The sequence below is a fragment of the Poecilia latipinna genome, unplaced genomic scaffold, assembly GCF_001443285.1.
Source record: "Poecilia latipinna isolate Pla-1442-1.1 unplaced genomic scaffold, P_latipinna-1.0 Scaffold707, whole genome shotgun sequence".
NCBI lineage: Eukaryota > Metazoa > Chordata > Actinopteri > Cyprinodontiformes > Poeciliidae > Poecilia > Poecilia latipinna.
This window is the reverse complement of record NW_015113323.1, coordinates 170,451-191,146: the sequence shown is the minus strand read 5'-3', so window position 1 is coordinate 191,146 and position 20,696 is coordinate 170,451.

Sequence of the window (20,696 nt, the reverse complement as noted above, 5' to 3'; positions counted from 1 at the left end):
AATCACACAGCAGGTATTCTGTCCTTCTACAGCGTCTCTGGAACCATGACTCTCCTCCACAGAGTCCAGACCACATTCACTCAGCCGCTACTGGCTGGAGTTTGGGTTTGGAACATTGGAGACTCTGCAGAGATCTGTAAACCCAAATAGATTTTCTCTCTGATTATTGACCAGGGTTCATTGTTCTGATGTCTTTGCTTACTCTTCTGTTTCTGTTTTATTTTTCTGGTTTAAACATATTTCTCTGTGTTTATGGCTTTATGGCTTATTCAAATCTTACTTAGTGAATATAATTAATCAGTAGTAAAGGAAATCACTGCTGATGTTTTATTTCAGTCTCACATAATACAAATATATTTCTCCACATCACAATCTAAACTTCTGTGTTCTAACATTTTGGTTTTATTTTTAGTATTGATGTGTTTGGATGTTTTTGCTATTTTTTTTAAATCAGTTGGAATGGAACTGAACTGAAATGTTCCTTTCAGGTCAGTTTATGTTAGCTTCAAAGTGAAACTAACATCAACTCAGAAATGATGCTGTTTTCATCTCAATACTTCAGATTTAGTTCAGAAAAACATGTCTACTGTTCTGTCACTTTCTCTTCAATGAAACAAATTGATTACAGATACAGTTTTGAAAGTTTATTTTTCATTACTACAATAAATTGTAGGTTTTGCCATCTAAAATGCAGAAACGTTTCCTTCAGAATGACACATGATGCGCATGAAGATCAAATGTCTGGTTTCACCTTCACTTGGTGCTCAACTCATCAAACAATCTGAAAGATGAGAATAATGACATTGAAATACAAGTTTCATTCTTTTGTTGACAATGAGTTTCTGTTATGATGGAAATTTAATCAGTGAAGTTTTGCTGTCATCACTACTGATTTATTATATTCACTAAGTCAGATCTGAATAAATTATCAATTCAAGATATTTGTTCTCAGGAACAACTGTTAAATTTTCTCTAGTTACATACACATCAGGTTTTGCAGAATCCACAGGAGTCTTAAAGAAAATCATATATTCTATTTTCTTGATATGTAAATGCATACATGAGTTATTCAACCATTTAACAATCTGAGTCATTGCTGCTGTTAACTGCAGCTTTCTGCTTCATAGCTGAATGAACATAAATAACTGTATTGTCTGTATCCATAAACACCAAAACTACAACTAAAGACAAATGATGGCACACATATGCCCTTAGTTTATGAGTTCTTCCTTTGACAAAAGAATGAACATATTTTATGACGTTAAAGGAGAAGTTGTATGGAGAAAGTTTGGTAAGAAAGACACCATGACTGAATGTGTCATAGAAATTCATTAGACTGAAAAATGCAGCTGCAATAACTCCTCCCTTTTCAAGTTTAGATCAAATATTCTCCAAAAGAAAGCATATTAAGGTTTCTGTTGAATGACTTGATCTAAAACTAAACTGCATAGGGTACCATCCAAAGGTGATTTATAAATTTTTCTGATATGAATTTTCCAGAGCAGCAAAACACATTCAGTTTCATGAACAGCAGAGATTCTTTCATTTCTTTTACAGATACTGTGGAAAGATTACATGTTATAAATCTAAGTTTTGGTGTCTCAGTCAGTTGTTTTGAAGAGAAAACTGAAACTTAATTTGAGCCAACCTCTTCCTGATATCTAGACACACCTGAGGCTGGGTGGAACAAACGCCTGCTGAAGGTAGAAGCTGATTGGCTGCAGACTGTGTGCCCTCACATATAATTGGTCACTGAGGTGGATGTTCTACTGTCAGAACCAGAACCAAAGAGCAGAGCTGGATTCTTAAGATATTCATGTGAAATCAACCTGGATCCAAACACAGCACACACACGGCTGTGAGGGAAACAGGAAGGTTAAAGTAATGAATCAGGATCAGTCTTATTCTAATCACCCAGACAGATTCACTAATTGGTGTCAGGTTCTGAGTAGAGAGAGTCTGACTGGACGTTGTTACTGGGAGGTGGAGTGGAGCGGGAAACAGGTTTATATAGCAGTCGCATACAAGAACATCAGCAGAGTAGGAAGTGGGAATGAATGTAGATTTGGACATAATGAGAAATCTTGGGCATTAGATTGTTCCCAAAGCAGTTTTAGATTTGGTCACAACAACATCTGGACCTCCATCTCAGGTCCTGCTTCCTCCAGAGTCGGAGTGTACCTGAATCACACAGCAGGTATTCTGTCCTTCTACAGCGTCTCTGAAACCATGACTCTCCTCCACAGAGTCCAGACCACATTCACTCAGCCGCTACTGGCTGGAGTTTGGGTTTGTTACATTGGAGACTCTGCAGAAATCTGTAAACCCAAATAGATTTTCTCTTTTTTCTGATTGTTGATCAGGTTCATTGTCCTTATGTCTCTGCTTTGCTGTTCTGCTCTTTATGTTTTTGATTTAAAATGTAGTTCTCTATGTTTCAGGATTCATAAAGGAAAACACTGCTGATGGTTTATTTTATTTTTATGACAGAAATATTTGTCCACATGAAAATATAAAATTCTCTGGGCTCTAGTAGTTTTTGCTTTAATATTCATATTGATGTATTTTGATGTTCTGATTGTTCTTTTAGTTAGTTGAGACTGAACTGAACTTGCTACTGTTTTCTTTATTGATCTAAGAATCCAAAGAATAAACATGAAACTAACATCAACTTACACCTGATGCTGTTTTCTCCTCAATTCTTAAGATTTAAATCAGAAAAAAATATTTGTCTCTTTTGCTTTCTTAAAAAAAAACTAATTAGATACCTTTTTAAGGTTTTCTTCTCTATATTACAATAAATTGTGAATTTTGTCATGAAGTGCAGAAACCCTTCCTTCAGAGGGTCTCATTTGATGCTGGAGAAGATTAGATATTTGGTTTCATCTTCATTCATCAACAACACTCTTTCCACCACTGCAAAAAATTACAGAAATAAAGTTTTTATTTGACTATTTAATGAAGTCAGAGTTTTTAGCCTGACTGGTGAGTTTGGTTGTCAGGTAAGCATTTATATGAGATGCTTACCTGACGTCCAGGCTGCACAGAGTAATGGTTTGCACTGAATTGCTTACATACAGACAGAAATCTTTTAACTCTAGTGAACCAGCTTGATCATTTTCACAGAAAAACAACTAACATAGTGTTTTCTTGTTTTATCTCTCAAGGGTCACTCAGACGTTTTCCTAAGAGATGAAGAGGAAGAGTTTTTTCAGCTTTGGCAGACTGTGGCAGCTTTGGATTAATGTTGAGAGCAGAAAGATTCTGTTTTCACAAAAGGAAGCTGCCATCTGGATGCAAGAGATGAAAGAGAAAAACCATATCTCATCTCTGAGTTTGTGTGGAGTCGGTTTGCATTTTGCTCCATTCACAATGTGAAAAGACCAGGTGAGATGGAGCCAAGGTACCTTGGTCCAGTTTTAAAGCACCAACTACTGAGCTTTGCATAAGAATTCAAACCAGTCACATATTTTTCCTAAGTGAACACTATAAAGGAATAAAAAAAAAAAAAACACGAAAACAGCTAAAAAAAGATGCTAAAGTTCCAACAAAGCATGTCTTCAAGCATAGCTCCGCTTCTATTTCAAATTAAAATCTCAATCATTTCAAAAACATAAGTAAGCCTCTTGTGATTAGTCTGGTAAAATTGAATTCTGTTCCCCCAGGAAATCAGAAAGAAAGGAGGCATAGTCAGACTGAAACTTAAAACAAGACGCAACAAGTGAACAAGTCTGGCAGAGACCAGTTCCTCCAGATCTCAGACTTGCTTTGATAGATATCACTGAACATAAAAATTTTAAAGTTTGAGGTGTTTTGGAAATAAAATGAGAATAAAAACTGCATAAAGTTGTATAGCACAAATAGTGCTATACAACTTTAAAATCAAACATTTCAATGGATATTTTTTTTTTTTTGCTAAAAACTGAGGCTGTTCATGCTTAATTTTGTTTGCATTATTTAATTAAACTAAATGGAGCTGAATGTGAGGGAAAGCGTTACCAAACAATAAAGTGCTTGTCAAAGCATCACAAACCTCTTCCTGAGATCCAGTGCTAATTCAGTTAGTGTTGAGAGAAATGCAGGCTGTTTGAGAATCAGTCATAATAAATGAACAGCTGCACATCTGGAGATGCGGCTCTCAGAAGAAGAAAGACTCAAAAGCTCTACTTAAAATCGTTCTGGTTGTTTGATTCCAGCAGCAAATCAGAACCACTCTGTCGATGCCGTGCTGCATCTCCCTGCTGAAAATCTGCAGAACGGGACATGTTGGAATTAATCGCGTGAATAATCTTCAATGTTTCCGTTTCATAAAAACCCTCAGAGAGCCTGAGGGATATGTAAAAATTAAAAAACAAGTACAAGAAGCAACAGGTGCAGTTTCAGAGAAAGCTCCTCTATGAATTTTCATCAGTCATTTATCTTGAGATTATCACATTAAAAAGACAGCAAATTAATTATGAAAAGTGTTCGGCACACTAAAACAAGTTATTATTTTCCATCCAGATGGCTTCTGGCACATTTTCAAAATCACGTGTCGGTGTGACCTCGATTTTAGAGGTAAAGATCACCTTAAATCTATTCAAAGAAGATTCTGAAATGTAGCTCACATTATTTCTTTGACTCCAGAATAGGCTTTTAGCTTCTATTGTCTTCACTAAATACAACACTGTGAGTGTGAATATTCACTTTAAGGATATGTGAGCAGCAGGGGTAATTAGCTGCAATCACAACTCGTTTCAAATCCTCACCCAGTAACTTGCTAAAAAAACACACAATCAGAAAGTCAAATAAATTTGATGGTAACATATTCCTTTAACCACATTGCAAAGGAAATGACTGCATGTTGTCAATGTTTCTGATAATTGCATAAAATATACGAAATGTTACAATTTAGTTCTTCTGGCCATTAAATTTAAAGATGAATATAAGACCACAATATAACACAAACAGTGTTTCCAACACAAATACAGCTCTGGAAAAAATTTAAAGTAATGGAAAAAACAACATGGAAGTTGAGCAACAGAGGATCTGACCATAGAGTAACAGAACTAAGGAGTATTTCTACCTGGGAGACTGATTACTGAATGCTGAGAGGAAGCACTGGTAAAACCAGGAAACACAGAAAATAAGCAGAAACACCAGAACTGATGCAGAGAAATAAAAATAGTGCTGCCCCTCCCAAACTTACTGCTGGCTGAAAGAAGATTAATATCTGTTTCTAAATCAGATGTTTAGACATTTGGACATCAGACAATACTAATATTAAAATGATGAGCAAGCTATTTGAAATAAAAGTAGGGTTAAATTATGTTCTATATTTAAATCTTTGTAATATAACCATCATAATACCATGCAGCTAGCATTTTGATACCAGGGTTATCAAACTGGCATAATCTTATACCGTAGTATGGACAGCAAATTAAAACTTGTGCATCACGTACTTCAGGAATATTTTTAAATGCAATTAAAGTGTTAAAGTGTTGAATCATTCCTTTCTGAAAGAACTGGGAAACTGAAATGCAGAAGCTGCTGGGCCTCTGACAGCAGCCATGGTGTTTGTCAGACCAGGTGAGGCTGTCAGAGATGTGCACTCACTGGAATTTTAAGATGTGGACTCTTTCCAAACAGTTTATTTATAAATCTCCACTCATAAATAAGCTTCCAAGCATTTTTTTAAATATGTTTAGAATAATTAATTGTTTAGTTTTGGCAGCATTTTGAATTAAAAAACATTCTGATCACTACTGTGCAAGCTTGACAAATTCTTCTCAGGAGCCAAACTACTTCACATGATAAAAAGATTCACATATCATATAGATTCACATATAATTGAGTTAATGTGACAGGTTTGTGTGTAGTTGATAGAGTGTTGGGCCAAGTTCACAGACTTGTTGCTTGCTGATGTTGAGTGTGAAACTTGGACGAGAGACAATAACCCTGCCTGACAGTTTGTGGGTGGACTTGTAAAAGAAAACACTTTAAATAAGTTGCAGATGAGTGAGAGAGGACTAAGATCAGTCACTTCAGAAAGGATTCTCACCTAACTCTCAGTTTGCTCCATCAGGGTAAGACATGTTTGGAAACTGTAACAGTGATACCATCTGTCAATCTGTTGCAGGTTGCTGCTGCTGGAGGAAAGATGGAGGCCTAATGTGTTTAATATGAGGCTCTCAAAGCCCGTCATGATCACATTAGAGAGGTGTGAAGTTGTGATGATGATGTGTGTGATGGTAGTTTATGAAGATGGCTGTCTGTATAACACTGAGCTGAGTATTCCCAGTTAACCCATCAGAGCAGCAGCTCGTTCAGGACTTACCAGCCTCACTTGGTAATTTGGATATATTGTTGCCAGAAGCAGGTTGAGCCGATGCACTAAGGTTTAGGTCTTATTAACACAAAGCAAGAAACAGTCTGTATAATTAATGAAGCATCGATTATTAGATATGTACTGGTTATTGGTGTCAACGTTTACACACAGTGGATACCTGATATTTGCAAGGAATAAAACTGAGACTTCCTCTAATAGTTCAAACACTAAATATACCTTATCGTGTATTAATACGTACAGTGGAAACAGAAGCTAGCATCCACTGCTTTCCTTATCTTCACTCTTGGTAGCACAGCCAATCAGCACCAAGGAAGATGAATGGAGCTCCAGGATTGGCTGCTTTGCAAACATCAGCCAATAGCATATCACGTAACATTGTTCCAAAGTATTTCAGCTTCTTTAGCTGTACTGTCTGTTGGATACATGGATTTTCTGTATATTCGCTGACTTGCATTTTCCCTCACCCACTTTGACATCACCAGGAAAAAGGGCTTCCCCCAAAAAGTTGTCATTGTCATTCTTTCATCATGAATGTGGATCAGAGCTACAGTAGCATCCTGACTTGTTCTGGGTTTGATTCCCAGCCTAGGGCCATTTTCTGCATGTATTTCTCTTCTCTAGTCTCCATATTTTCTGTCAATTTACTGTGCAATAAAGGCCACTAAGGCGTAAAAAAAGAGACAACTGCATTTTCATTTTGGTCCAATAATCTTGGTCTCATGTTAAAAGAGAAAAAGCAAAAATAATATAAATCTGTTCAGTACAAACACGTTTTCATGGCATTGTTTGTGCTACCTAGTTACCTCCCTGCTCACCTGCAGCACTGAGTATTTTTGGTTCAGCACCACAAATAAAAACATATTTTTTAAGTTAGTTTACTGGGTGCTTTTGGGAACTGTCACGCACAGCACTGTAGGAGCTTTTCAAGTGTCATTGAGTATTATTTTTGTCTCTTACTGCTTCATTCTCTCATACGCCTTGCAAAAACCGCCAACAGTCAGGACAGGGGAGGACTAAAATATAGGCTTTGAAGTGATATTTAAAGGCAAGCCAGGGAAAATAGCTGCAGATGTGGAATAGTATTTTTACTAAAACATGTCAAAGACATTTCATTAAGACCTCATGATGACAAGAAGGTTCTAAACTACAACCAGACACACTAAAATAGAGCATAGTTTGATCATGATCACAATAAATTGTCCTCTCCTACTCCATTCATGTTTTTGTCACATCCATCAGCGCAAAGAGTAGCCATGCTCATTTAGCTCCCAGTTGAAACTCCACATACAAAACAGACACATGCAGGATGTTCTGGATGTGATTTTCAAAAGCTTTCATTGGCTTTGATTTAATTAATTTGTGCTGCAGAGCCTGTTTCATTTAAAGCTCCAGCTGCAGTTGTTGAGTCACGATGTACAGCCTCTCTGAGGGCTTCACATGCACCAGGTGACAAAACGGAGATAAATGAGTCGAGGTTTCAAAGTGACAAGATGAAAGGAAAGATCGGTTTTCATGGCAACCGATCAAACAAACTTATTTACATGTCATAGTCTCACATTTAACATGTCCAGTTTCTTATTTATGTCTCCATCGATATTTATTCTTTAACAAATCACTGCTGATAACCTTTTTTATGACTATTATTTTTCTCCCATAGTTGCATCATATGTGTTCTATTCAAGCGAGAAATGAAACCAAAAACCAGATGAATTATTACTTTTGATGGCACACACAAAACAGCTTCAGGAGAGAAAATGAATTCCTACAATGAAAAAAGTCATAAAAATATATATATATTAGCTGCTTCCTTGATTAAGACAATTATCTTTGGCTTTTTTCAGTGGTTAAATACTGACTGAGTTAACCAAAGCAAAGTGAGGCATCCCGTTTCAATCCTGTGATAATGAATTTTTAAACAGAAGCAATCACAGATGCATTTACCAACAATAAATACATGAATAAATTGGAATAAAATAAAATGGATTTTACTTATGATAATTTTTTTGGGAGGGGTTGCATGCTTTATATTCTTCTAAGGTTCACACAAAAATGTGGACATAAGTAAAATATTAGAAATGTGGCAAAGCTTGGCTGTCCAGTTTCCTGTCTGAACCAGTCATTCAATTAATATGAAAGGTAAATTATATAAAGAAAATGTTTATTATTCCCCTGTTGTGGAGTAAATCCCCCCTCTGACACTACATGGCAACCAGACCCACCGTGTTGTTTGCTTTATCCGCTGGGGAAGTGCACTTAAAAACACTTTGCATGTTGCAGAGAGTCAGTGAAGCACCACCTGTATTGATCTTTTTGATCTAACACTGAGGATCTGTCATTCTTTTTATTTAAACACCAAATACCTGCAGCAGCATTGAAGCTAATCTAATTAGGATATGCCACTGCTGATTATCCTGACATCAAAACATGGAGTACTCCGACTGATCCAAATGTCCTTAAGCCTGCTTTGAAGAGCGTTTTCTCATAGCCTAACAGTCTCCATCGCTCTCACAACTTAACTTGCTGTCACTGCTGAATTAAAAAAAAAAACATAATACAACAAATGTTCCCCAGTATGTCAGACTCACTATGAATAATCCTGGTTTATTTGTTTCTATGAAACTTCAACAGGAAAGTGTTCAGAAAGGATGAAAATATTAGTGTCAAAGTGCATCAGCGGTGCTTCATCTCACCAATTATGCTGGCAGGCGCTTCACAGGGTCTCTGCCTAAAATCTCATCTTGGAGATGAGGCGACTGTTTCATAGCGTCCAATTAAAATCTGTGCTCTCAGTAAACTACTTATCCAGAACATGACATAGTGAGGGGAAAAAAGCCACTTAGCAGCTTTAATTTATCACAGCTAATGAATAATATGTTTTGAACCTGCATTCAATGAGGGAGGGATAGGAGAAAAAAACTGAAACTGACATTGTTTTGTTTTTCTTTGGAATTACACATCTGGATTTAGCTGCTGGTAATTAATTTCAAATTTTGTTGAAGAGGCATATTTTTCAGATGCCTCTTTTGCTCCATTTCTTTTTGTGGATAAGCTGAAACTCTGTCCTAATCTTTATCAGTTCAGCAGACATTTTTAGACATTCCTTTTTACACATCTTGCTAAATAAAGTGGATGCTGCTAAAGTTTACTCACCATTTGTATCAATTTCGTCAAAATTGAAATAAAGACTTTGTCTTTATTTATGTCATGAAACGTCATGACTTTATGTCATGACGTTAAACAATGAGCAAAATCAGAGTAACAATCTGACAAGTTTTGAAGATTATAGTCTGATAAACAATAAAGGACTTTAAAAGAGATCTGTATTTGATCTAGAGATTTAAAAACTCATCTGAATTTGAAACAAGTTCATCATAAATTCATGCATTATGTTCCAGTCTGCAATCTCCAGCCTTTGTGTGTCTTTTGGTTCTCATGGCATACAAGCAGAACAGAAACTGTTTGAAAACATTCAGATAAGAAGGACAGAGCAAACAAAGTAAAAATAAGCCAAGTATTTCTAAAGTCATAATTTGTTGTGTTGAAATGAGATGAATGATGGTTTTGTTTCTTAAAAGCGGTAATAGTTTTATTTTTCTAAGCAAATGATACAGATACAATAAAAACAATCCTGTCAATAAATACACTAAAAAGAAAACAAAATATTTTTGCAGTTCAGAGATTTACGTTCCTTCTTCAGTAATAGTGACATTAAGAAATTTACGTGCTACATTGGTGGAGTTTGATAACATTTCTGTTAATAGCTTTATTGACTTGTTTTCTTGTGCAGTTTGTTAACTGGAAACTCCTGAACAGTCTAATTGATAACTTTTGCTATTAAAGGGGATCAAACTGTTAGCTCTCAAAATTTGGGTTCACTTCTATGTTCAAAGCAAAATAAACAAATACATCTGGAAAAAAAAGAAATAGAGCAAAGGAAACCAAGTTATTGAACATAAAACACTAAACTGGCATTAAATGAACAGAGACACTGCAGAACTCTTCCTGGCTTATTTATTGTACAACTTCAAAGCACCAAGGTAACATGTTAAGCACTTGGATCCTCATCAGAGTTAAACTAAGTAAGGCTCCGTCCTAAATCACATGCACCTTGTTGCTAAAATGGTGCACTAAATCATCCAGGAAGGCCATCCTGCTGTATATGAACCTTTTGTTCATTTAAAATACACTTTACTCATTTTGTGTTGGCTCAGCATGGCTGGTTTTTTCAGGGATGTGACTGTTCATGACTTTTCTCTCAGCCCACAAAGCTAAAACAAACTCAGTGCATTACAAAATAGCCACCTAGGAAGAAAAAAACATAAGCACTGATTTTCCACCTCAACACTCAACTCATAAGGAAAAGGTACATGTGGTATTTTGTCCAATGAGCAGAAGAAGGTCTGGAGAATTGTTGTTTGACAGGACCTAACAAACTGACACTCTAACCACAACTAGCTCCACAGAAAACTGTACAGAGACTGACTGATTTATTTCTCTTTCTGTTTCAAACGTTTAGGGCTTAATGACTCTAAAATATTACATTTGTTTAAAACCAAATAACAAAACAATGGTACAAACAAAAATGGAAGATCTGCTGTGGTTCTGAGCTGGGAGAACAAACACAAATAATATTAAAAAACCTTTAGAAAATTATTCCAATCCACTCAGTGAACTGTTAACATTTGACTTCCCTGATATTTACCTGCCATGATAAATATATAGGTGTCTGACTTAAAGTCAAGGGGGGAAAACTGTTATATGATCGAAATATGCAGTTTTTCTAATAAAACCCATTGAGCAAATTCTCAGAACGGTCTTTTGCACACCTCCATAACCTTGAGGTGTTTGTTATCTCAGAATATGTTTGCTTCCCACGTATGCATTGTAAAAGCTTTCGTTAGGGCCGAACAAGGGCTCCTTTGTGCAGCGGTGTCAGTCATTAGTGACCAATAGGCCTTTAATGTTTACTAATGCATGCTGTCATTGTCATCAGCCACAACATCATGGGTCTGCAGAGGAGCAACACGTGATGCTGAAGGCGGTGACTCATGAGTGGGATGAAGGCAAACGTGGGACCTGGTTCCTCAGATGTTCGACTCTTTTCAGCCATTTCAGGTGTTAGTGCTGACATTTGCTAACGGCAGGAATGCTACACATCGAGCACAAAACACATCAGGGTCATGTTTAATGAGGAGGCGACTGCAAGCACTTTTAGTTCTCTAGACCTTGAGTCTCAGAGTTAATTAAAAAAATGTTTAACTTCGAGACACTGTTACTTTTTCTTATAATAACCTTCCAATGCTAAAAATTTCAATGAATGTGTTCAAAGGGGACTTCTGTTTTACAGCTATTTTTTTAGCTTTCATTTATTGCACTTATTAATTTCATAAAAATCTTTAATATTTTTCAGATCTGTACTCAAGACAGAAAAGTTATTATGTTACATTATTGTAAAATAACTATTGTATTTTCACTATTGATTTTTGTTCAGTATCCTGAATGAGTTAGTTTTCAAACCCATAGTGTCACTTAGCTAAATATAACTAAAAATAGAAAAAAAGATGGAGATGTTGCAACAAAAGTAACAAAATGATGCAGCAGAACACTGTGAATTCCACACCTTTATTCCCAATAGACCTGCACTATTCTAAATGGAATCACATTAAAAGTGATATACATTCAAACAGTAACCCTTTACGTATCCCCTCCATTTCCTTATGTTCAGACACAAGTAACACTCTGTTTTTCAAAACACCAGAATAAATGGTGACAGAAAACTGACAGCTGCTAAAGAAAACTTTTGTTTTACAGTGCTTCATCACATGACATTATAGCTCATCCTTTAGTTAATAATAACCCAAATCCCTCTCAATTTTTTATCTTTTTAATGTATTTTGTATCCATTTTTAAATAACTTGCATAAGTTAAAGAAAATCTTAAAAACTTCAAAGAACAACTCTGAATAATTATGTATTTTTATTGCCTTTCATTAAAATGCAGTCATTTTTGTGAATGATTACAATGAATCTCTATTACATAAAAGTCTTAGCAACCAATTATTAGAAACAAAGCTTTCAAACTGTTGATTAAATAAATTATGTTATATTTAGCTCTGCATAATTATGCCAAATAACTCCAAAATATTCCTAAACACTAATTACTCTATACTCTAAATTTGCTCATTTACATTTTCATTTTACTATAGTTTATTTCTATTTGTAACTCTGTAACTAAATACACTGAGAAAAATATAAATTAATGTATATTTTTTATTCACCAGTTTGTCTCTTCATTTCATTAGAAAAGTTTTTCTCTTGTTTTGTTGTATTCACAGTGTGTGCATCAGTTCGTACTGACAAAGAAAACCTTTTACACCCACTTTGTCAAGAATGATGCAAACAATTTTTTGTACTTTATGCCATGGTTTACAGTGAGACAATGTCATTATAAGATTCCTTTGAATAACACTTTAATAACATTTCCTAACTATGGATTTCATAACTAGGTTCAATCAGGAGACATAACTTGACAACATTTCTGAGAATCCACTAATACTAACCAGAAACAGAAGCAAAACAAATATGGTGTTTTTCAGGAAATGGTGTGCAGACAATTTAAATTACAGATAAACTTTGGATCTTTTTCTAATTTATCTCCCAAAGTGACACATGAAGAAAAATGAAATTGTATCTAATGTTTCAAGCAGATGGTTAAGAAACTGTTTTAGGTACAACTTATATAATAGGAAGAACAAAATTCCCTCTGTGGATTAAATATATTGGCCTATGAATTGTCAAAGGATTGAGTTGACCCAGAACCACTAACATCAAAAATGACCTGAAACAGAAAAACATGAGAAAGTAACAGCTTTATTTTTTCATCCTATTTTTTGTAATTTTATCTATTATTTTTACAATGTATTCAATGTTTTATCCTTTCATTGCTTTTGTAATATAATTTTACATTTATTAGAAAAATACAGATGAAAAATACTCCTTAATGTCATCGGGAAAACAGATTTATACATCTGCTCATTAAAGATGCATGAGGAAAAATGACCTAATTCAACAGAGATCCAGCTAATTGGTGGCAGCAGTGTCACAGTTGGTGAAATGGAGATCACCTGAGAGCAGCTGATGTGTGATTTTAGTAAATAAACACCTGTGTCTGTGAGGTCCAGCCTCTGGTTCATCAGGATTCCTGCTACAATTATGATATGACTGCAAGATAACACTCCATTCAAAGCAGAGAAATTATTATTGAAAGATATGAGTCAGGAAATTGCTGCAAAAAGATTTCCAATATACTTGACTGGAAGATTTCTATGCCTGCCCAGAGCTGGCCAACTTCACAAACTGGGTCAGACTGTCTGATTTATCTCCCAATAAAGTCAAACCACCCAACCTCTCCTAAAGCGTTTTCATGACATCACCCATGAGCTTTCTGAGTTTTAGTGAAATGAAAACATGTGTAATGTTATTCAGTGCCAATAGTAAATCACACACTCCTCTTCCAAACCTTGGAGATCTGAAACAGTAGGTTACAAATATTTATGTAAACCTGGATTCAGGTTTTAAGATCAACAAACAGGTGAGCAGGGTGAAAAACCCAAAACAAAACCTACAAAAATGTGTGTGTGGGAGACTCCAGGAAGACTTTTTGATCTGATGAGGCAACAATGAGGCTCTCCTACATTTTGTGTTTAGCAAACACCAAACAACGTACATTTACCACAAGTGAATCATCACCAGTGTGAAGCACAGTGGTGGCAGCATCATGCTGGCAATGCTACATAGCAGCCAGCCCTGGAAACAGAAAAATATAATCAATCTTGGAGTCTAATCTGACTCAGTCTAGAGAACTACAATTGTGTATCGGGATAAAAGAATTAAATTATTTTCTGTAGATGTCATGTTTTCTGTTTTCCCCAGCCCAACTGGAAATATTGCATTTAATTTGTTTAGGCCAAAATCCCAGTCATTCATTTGTTAATTTATTCCCTTGTTCCATTGCCCCATTATTTAGTTGCTCCATCATTTAAGCTCATTTGGCTTTTTCAGATATAATGACACCAAAGGTAAATTAACCTGTCTTTTGTAAAAGAGCCAAAGCATTTCCTGAAGTAAAATCTCCTACGGCACATGTGAGGACTGTTTTTGTTTGCAAATTCATTGAAGCTGACTTTAGAAAATTGCTTTTCTTAATGCTTCCAGTGATGTTTTTTTGGCTTGCTGTGAAGAGAAGCGTTCTCCCTGAGACTGTAGATTGGAAAATTAGTTCCACAAACTTTGTCTTTGGGCAGAAAAATGTCAGATTGAGTTAAGCTACAGAAAGAGCTAATCCCCTCTGATACGCTGTCCTCATAGCAACTGGAGTCTTAGGCTGGCTTGACACCAACTATGCTGTATGTGCCTGTTGCATTTGAAGAATATCACCACATGCATATTCATTTAATATCTTATATTATGGCCTCATTTCAAAATTACCCTCATCTGAATGCCATCTAAGGATTTAATGTGCAGGAGTCAGCATCTGCACAGAGCTTTTTCATTTGGACCTTATGTTAACTTCACCGCACCTCACTCAGAAAATTCCCTGAAAACAGATGATAATTATATCTTGCTTGTTAAAATGTAGATTTTTTTGTAAGCAGTAATTGGGATCAAAGTGGATTAAGTATGAGAGTGTCTTGTAAACGTTCACTCTCAGTTAATTCAGTTTTAACAGTTTTTTAGTTTTTTCAGAAGTTGGTAAAAGTTTGTAGATAATTAGCATGTTAAATGGGTCAACAAGTGGTAACTCTAGACTTGGACCGCTTGTTCTTCTTGTAGATGTGAGTTAATCTTTTCATTGTTTGAATTGTTGCATGTCTGGAAAAATATTCCTTCTGGTTTTGAATGCTGTTCATGTAGGATTTCTCTTCTTACTTTTTCAATTTGGGACAGTCACTATGATGTGTTACTATGGCAACAATGTGGGGTTTTTTGGGAGCAGCTGAATAATATCTTAAAAGCTCAAATAATATCTGAACTATGACCCCAAATCCCAGCGATTTTCACTTTGGGATAAAGTATTTTTTTATTTAATTGATTTGTAATTGGTCTTCTGACAGTTTATAGTAGCCGCCTTTTGCACTGATTTGAAAAAAAAAAAGGTATACCCTAAAACTATTGTAATCCTTTTCAAAACAAAACAAAAATAAATGTAAAAAAATGTGATTAAAAAATCTTCTGTGAACATCTGCTGTTATTGCTGTTTTTGTCATGGATGACATGACTTTCCATTCAGGCAGAAAAAAATCTGACTGTCTGTCTATTCTGCCCCCAGATTTGTTTTGTATTGCCTATTACCTGATAAATAAGGCACTCTGTTGCTGTGAAGAGTGTTAGCACTACATGGTAAAACATGGTTTGGGGTTTATATTTGTAGCTAAATGACACTAAATGACTACTTCACTGTTTATTATAGCATTTAGAAAGCATTTGACATCCCAACCTTAAACTTTAGCTTAGGTGATCCCAACCAGTCCTCTCAGCTCTTCTCATTTAATTTATCGGCTTGAAATGTGTAATTATGAGGGAAACTTCATGAGACATCATGTTTTACCAAGAGAATTTGTTTATTTGATTCTGTTGGTTGGGCTAGTGCCCCAATTAAACCATGGTGCAACAGATTTACTTTAGGTTTGTCAGATAAATCAAATTTAAATGCTTCCTGTTCAGATTCTGTTGCAATATGCTTTAAGACTTGCTTATAAATGCCCAGAATAATTAATATACCCACATCTATCTGTTCTCAAATGCCAAATCATTCTTTGATGTCAGGGCAGCGCTTCAGTGACTTTTTAGAAGTGAAGGTGAATGAACATCTCTTCCACTGACTTTAATTACTCGGGACAGGGCAGATAGGGTCTAATTAATGCCTTCACGTATCTTAGCAGCATAAAGCTGTTGGGTCTGCTGGTGTAAACAGCGCAGCACCCTGGGTCGCAGCTGGTAATTACAGGTCTCGGTGCCGACAGTGACAGCTTAAGGCACGGGGGATGCAGCTTAATTAAAGCCTAACCAGGCACCTGCCATGTCAGAATAAAGAGAGGGGTGCATGACCCCGTGCTCACCAAAAAAGAATGAAATGAACTTCTGAACGAGCAAATTATGGAGATTTAAAACCTACGCATAATTTTGTTGCATCTGGATTTCCGTTGAACACAGCCAGGTTTTTCCCTTCATACTCTGAAGTAGTGCACTGCAAAAACACAAAAGTAATTTTGGTCTCAGTGCAAACACCTTAGTACACTTGAAAAAAGACTAAATTAACTTACAAGTAACTTTTCAGCAACATACAGGAGTTTGTTTTAAGTCAATATTTCCTCATATTGATATGAAAAAGTATAAGTTCCACCAGCAGATTTTTTCATTTATAACAACACATTTTACCCCTGCTGTAAGTGAAATAATCTACCAATGGACTAGAACTTTTTCATCAATATTAAGGAATAATTTACTTAAAACAAGCTTCTTCTTTTGTTTGATGAAAAGTTACTTGTAAGTGAGTTTTGTCCTATTTCAAGTGTACTTAGATATTTTAACTACTTATTCGATTAATAGCACTTAAGTGAATGCTGCTGTGTTTATTTTTTTTATTTTATTTTTCTGAAAAAATACCACTCAGTTCTTGTTTCACACAGGAAGATAATTCATGGTGCACCTCCTCCAACTTTCAGCTGCACCCTGGGTTGCAACCTGGTTTTTATTGTGTTTTTTGCCCTTTTTGTCAATTTTTTTTATCATGAATGATTTGTAAAAGCACTGGGACACAATGGTATAAGTACAATTGAAGTTGTGTTTATACCATGTATAATCACCCTATCATGAAAACATCTATCTTAACTTCTGACTATCTGTTACTTTATTCACTTCTTTTTAATAAAATATTGATTATTTCATAGGAGTTTGCTGTATTTCAGAGCTGTTAGTGAAGTTATAAACATCACGCTGTTCTGTTGAAAATATAGAACATAATGTCAGTAACTCACAAATATCCAATCTGTCTCAGTTTGATACACTTTTAACAGGCAAATCAAGTAAAGGGAATCCATAAAAGTGACAATTTAATCCTCTGCAAAATGCCAGCTGTATAAAAATTTAACTCTGGCTCTTGTCTGCTAAATAATCATAATAGCACAGCTTTCTATCTTAAAAATAACAATCATAGCCCAGAGGCAATCAATAGTCACATTAAGCTGAAGGGAATGTGTGTTGATTATATTAATGAGGAAATATGACGAGTCTGAACGCCCTCCAGGGCCGCATCTGGTCAGAGAGGCTCCTCAGTCTACTTGGTCTGATGTCTCTTTAACGCTTCAAAGCTTTAACACAAAACTGGAATAAAACTGAGTCAGTAAACTTATGGAAAACAATATTTCTGTTGTTTTTGTGTGTTCAGGTAGAGCATTCATCAGTAAAGACAGAGACCGCTTTAAAGTGAAAGAATGTTGTTCATTTCTAGAACCTTCTTAAATAATGCATTTAATTGTTTGTTTTGAGCTTTCAGAGGTTTATCACTGGCTTCCCACACACACACCATTCCCCAGGGAATTGTGTGGGGACATTGTACCATTTTCATTTTTACAGCATTTGTTGTTTGCTCACAGCTTGTTAGCTGTGCAGGCACATCCTTCAAAAAAAGACAGGATATTATTATCTTTCTTCCAAATAAAAATTCTCTTTATTTGCCCCCACAAGTTTATACAATGCTGCGAAAAAACATATACTAATATTGGAGCTGCATGTGTCACATGACTTTTTGAATAAAGACTACCTTTTAGGCAAATATCCACTTTGGAAAATTTGTAATTTTAAAGAAGCAGCATTTTATTTTTATTTTTATAATTTAAGATAATGATAAATATAAAGGAGGATGGATATTTTAAAAAAAAAACACAGATTCCAACCACTGGGCAAGGAAAACAGATCTAAATTACTTATAACTCATACTTTTACTCTAATATAATACATATGGACTTTAGAGGAATAAAATAACACGACAGGGTAAAACCATGCATGGGAAAAAAGTTGCTCTCTTGCTGTGGCTACATGGTTCTAAACTGATTAGTTCTTGTGTGGAAAACTCATTTTTTAACATTTAATTTGTTTAGATTGGAAGTTAAAACCAAATGGATGTTTGAATCAGATTGCAGTTAACCACACTTCTGAAATAAACGGTTTGCCGGAGATTATATATGCATATTTGTCCATAATAAGGTTACATTTTAATTTGGCAGATTCTCAAGCACATAATGACCTGTGCAGAATTGTGTGCATAAACCATTGACTGCAAAAGAAAACAAAAAAGCTTGCATTTTGATTTAAACAACTGTTTATTTGATGATATTTCCTGTAGTCTGCTCATTCCTGGAAACTTTAGCATCAAAGTCCAGGTAGTCAGTCATTAGTCAACCTGTTTAAATATTACAATTATAATCAAGATTGCTAAAATTTTCAGTGGCACTCAGCGGTTCAATGGATGCTTCAAGGTGCATTTTAGACCATAATTTATGCTGCATGAATTATGCAAGGCACAATCACAAAGAGCAAAACAATTTTCACTGGAACAAAATTGGCTTACTTAGCTTAACAGCAGGGTTGAATTTATATTCAAATGAGTTGTCACATAATGTCACTTAATGCAAGAATGACGCCAAGAACTGAGCATCCAAACTTATTCTACAACCTGGTTACTTCTGAGGCACGTAGAGTGAAGTTCAAAATATCAGAGAGATTAACCAGACCAGAGGTGATAGGAACTGACACAACAAATAAACACTAATACATCAACAATGTGCAATATGCAAAACAACCACCTTTCCTTTTGTATCTTTCATTCATGAATGTCAATTTTAGGATCAGCTTTCCAATCTTTGAGTCAACTAAGTAAAGAGGTTTTAATCCATGCAGAGCATTTCTGTATAGTCAATGGTCCTGCATTGAAAATTGGGTCTTCTTTTATACTACCTTCCATTTCTGGACAGCTGCTTGAAGAAAAAGTATTTTAAAAACTGACAGTAGGTGTAGAAGTGTATCTGAAGTCCATCTTCAATCTGAAATGGTCCAACTATCTCATCTTGCTAAAAGCTACCCATCAATGGTTAGGTCTTTCCTACTTTGGTTCTGCTCCTAAGCACCAACTATCTACCTGCATACTTCAGGTAGATTGAAGTTCTGATGACTATGGAGGATGATGGGTTGCAGTAGCTTCATGTTTAACCTCTCTTGGGTCTTTTGTAGGTGATTTTTGACTTTTCTTCTCCATGTTTTTCATCCCTTCCAGCATATCAGTGATTGTTCAGTGAAAATTTCATACAAATATATAAAACTCCATTAAACATCTGTCACTATGGGATGTTGTTTGTAAAGATACACAGTCAAAAACTGTAACACTTTCTTGACAGGGTGTGCATAAGCCTGACATGACACTGTCATGAAGATGGAGTCTTTGTGAATGTCTATAACTGTTATCATGAAGTGTAATTTGGTAAATGACACTTTTAATGCAAAGTTGACAATTTTATTGGACTTTTAATACAAGTTTTAATGCAATTTTGCATTAAAAGTGTCATTATTTACCGAATGACAGTCGATCATTAGAGAAAAAAAAAAATTAGGTTAATTTTTCAAAATCATATTTTCACTATGTTCTTCATTCATTTATATAAGTTGCATTTATAAATGAAATGCTTTGTTGGAAAGCCAAATGTTTAGTATGAAGATAAATATTAGTTAGCTAACATTAGTTAAATAACTTTAGTTAGCTAACTAAACTAAGATTTAGTTAGTTGACTCATATTTATTTGTATATCTCCATCAGCTTTGATAAACAGCTTAAACTAAGTCAGATTAGATGAAGAAATTTTACCTTTTAAATTTGACTTTAAAATGGACATACTGGATCTGTTTAACTGGGACATTGTAAAACATGAAAATGTTCTGCTCTCAACCTTTGAAACTGCAATCCTCAAGGACTGGTGTCCTACAACTTTTAGACGCGTCTCTGCATCAGCGCACCTGAATCACACAGGTAACTTTTCTTTAAGGGTATCAGAGTAAAAGTGGTGGAATACTCATATATCCCCCACTTTTCAGATGTTTAATTGCAAAGTTTTTTGAAAACACGTTATTTCCTTCTACTTCATGATTGTACATAACTTTGTGTTGGTCTATCACACATGTGTCAAACTCAAGGCCCGCGGGCCACATGTGGCCCGCCATGTCATTTTATGTGCCCTCCACCGGCCCCCAGCATTTTATAGGCCGATGATTGACTTAAAATAGGTTTTGAGCACAAATTGACTACAAACTACATCTCCCAC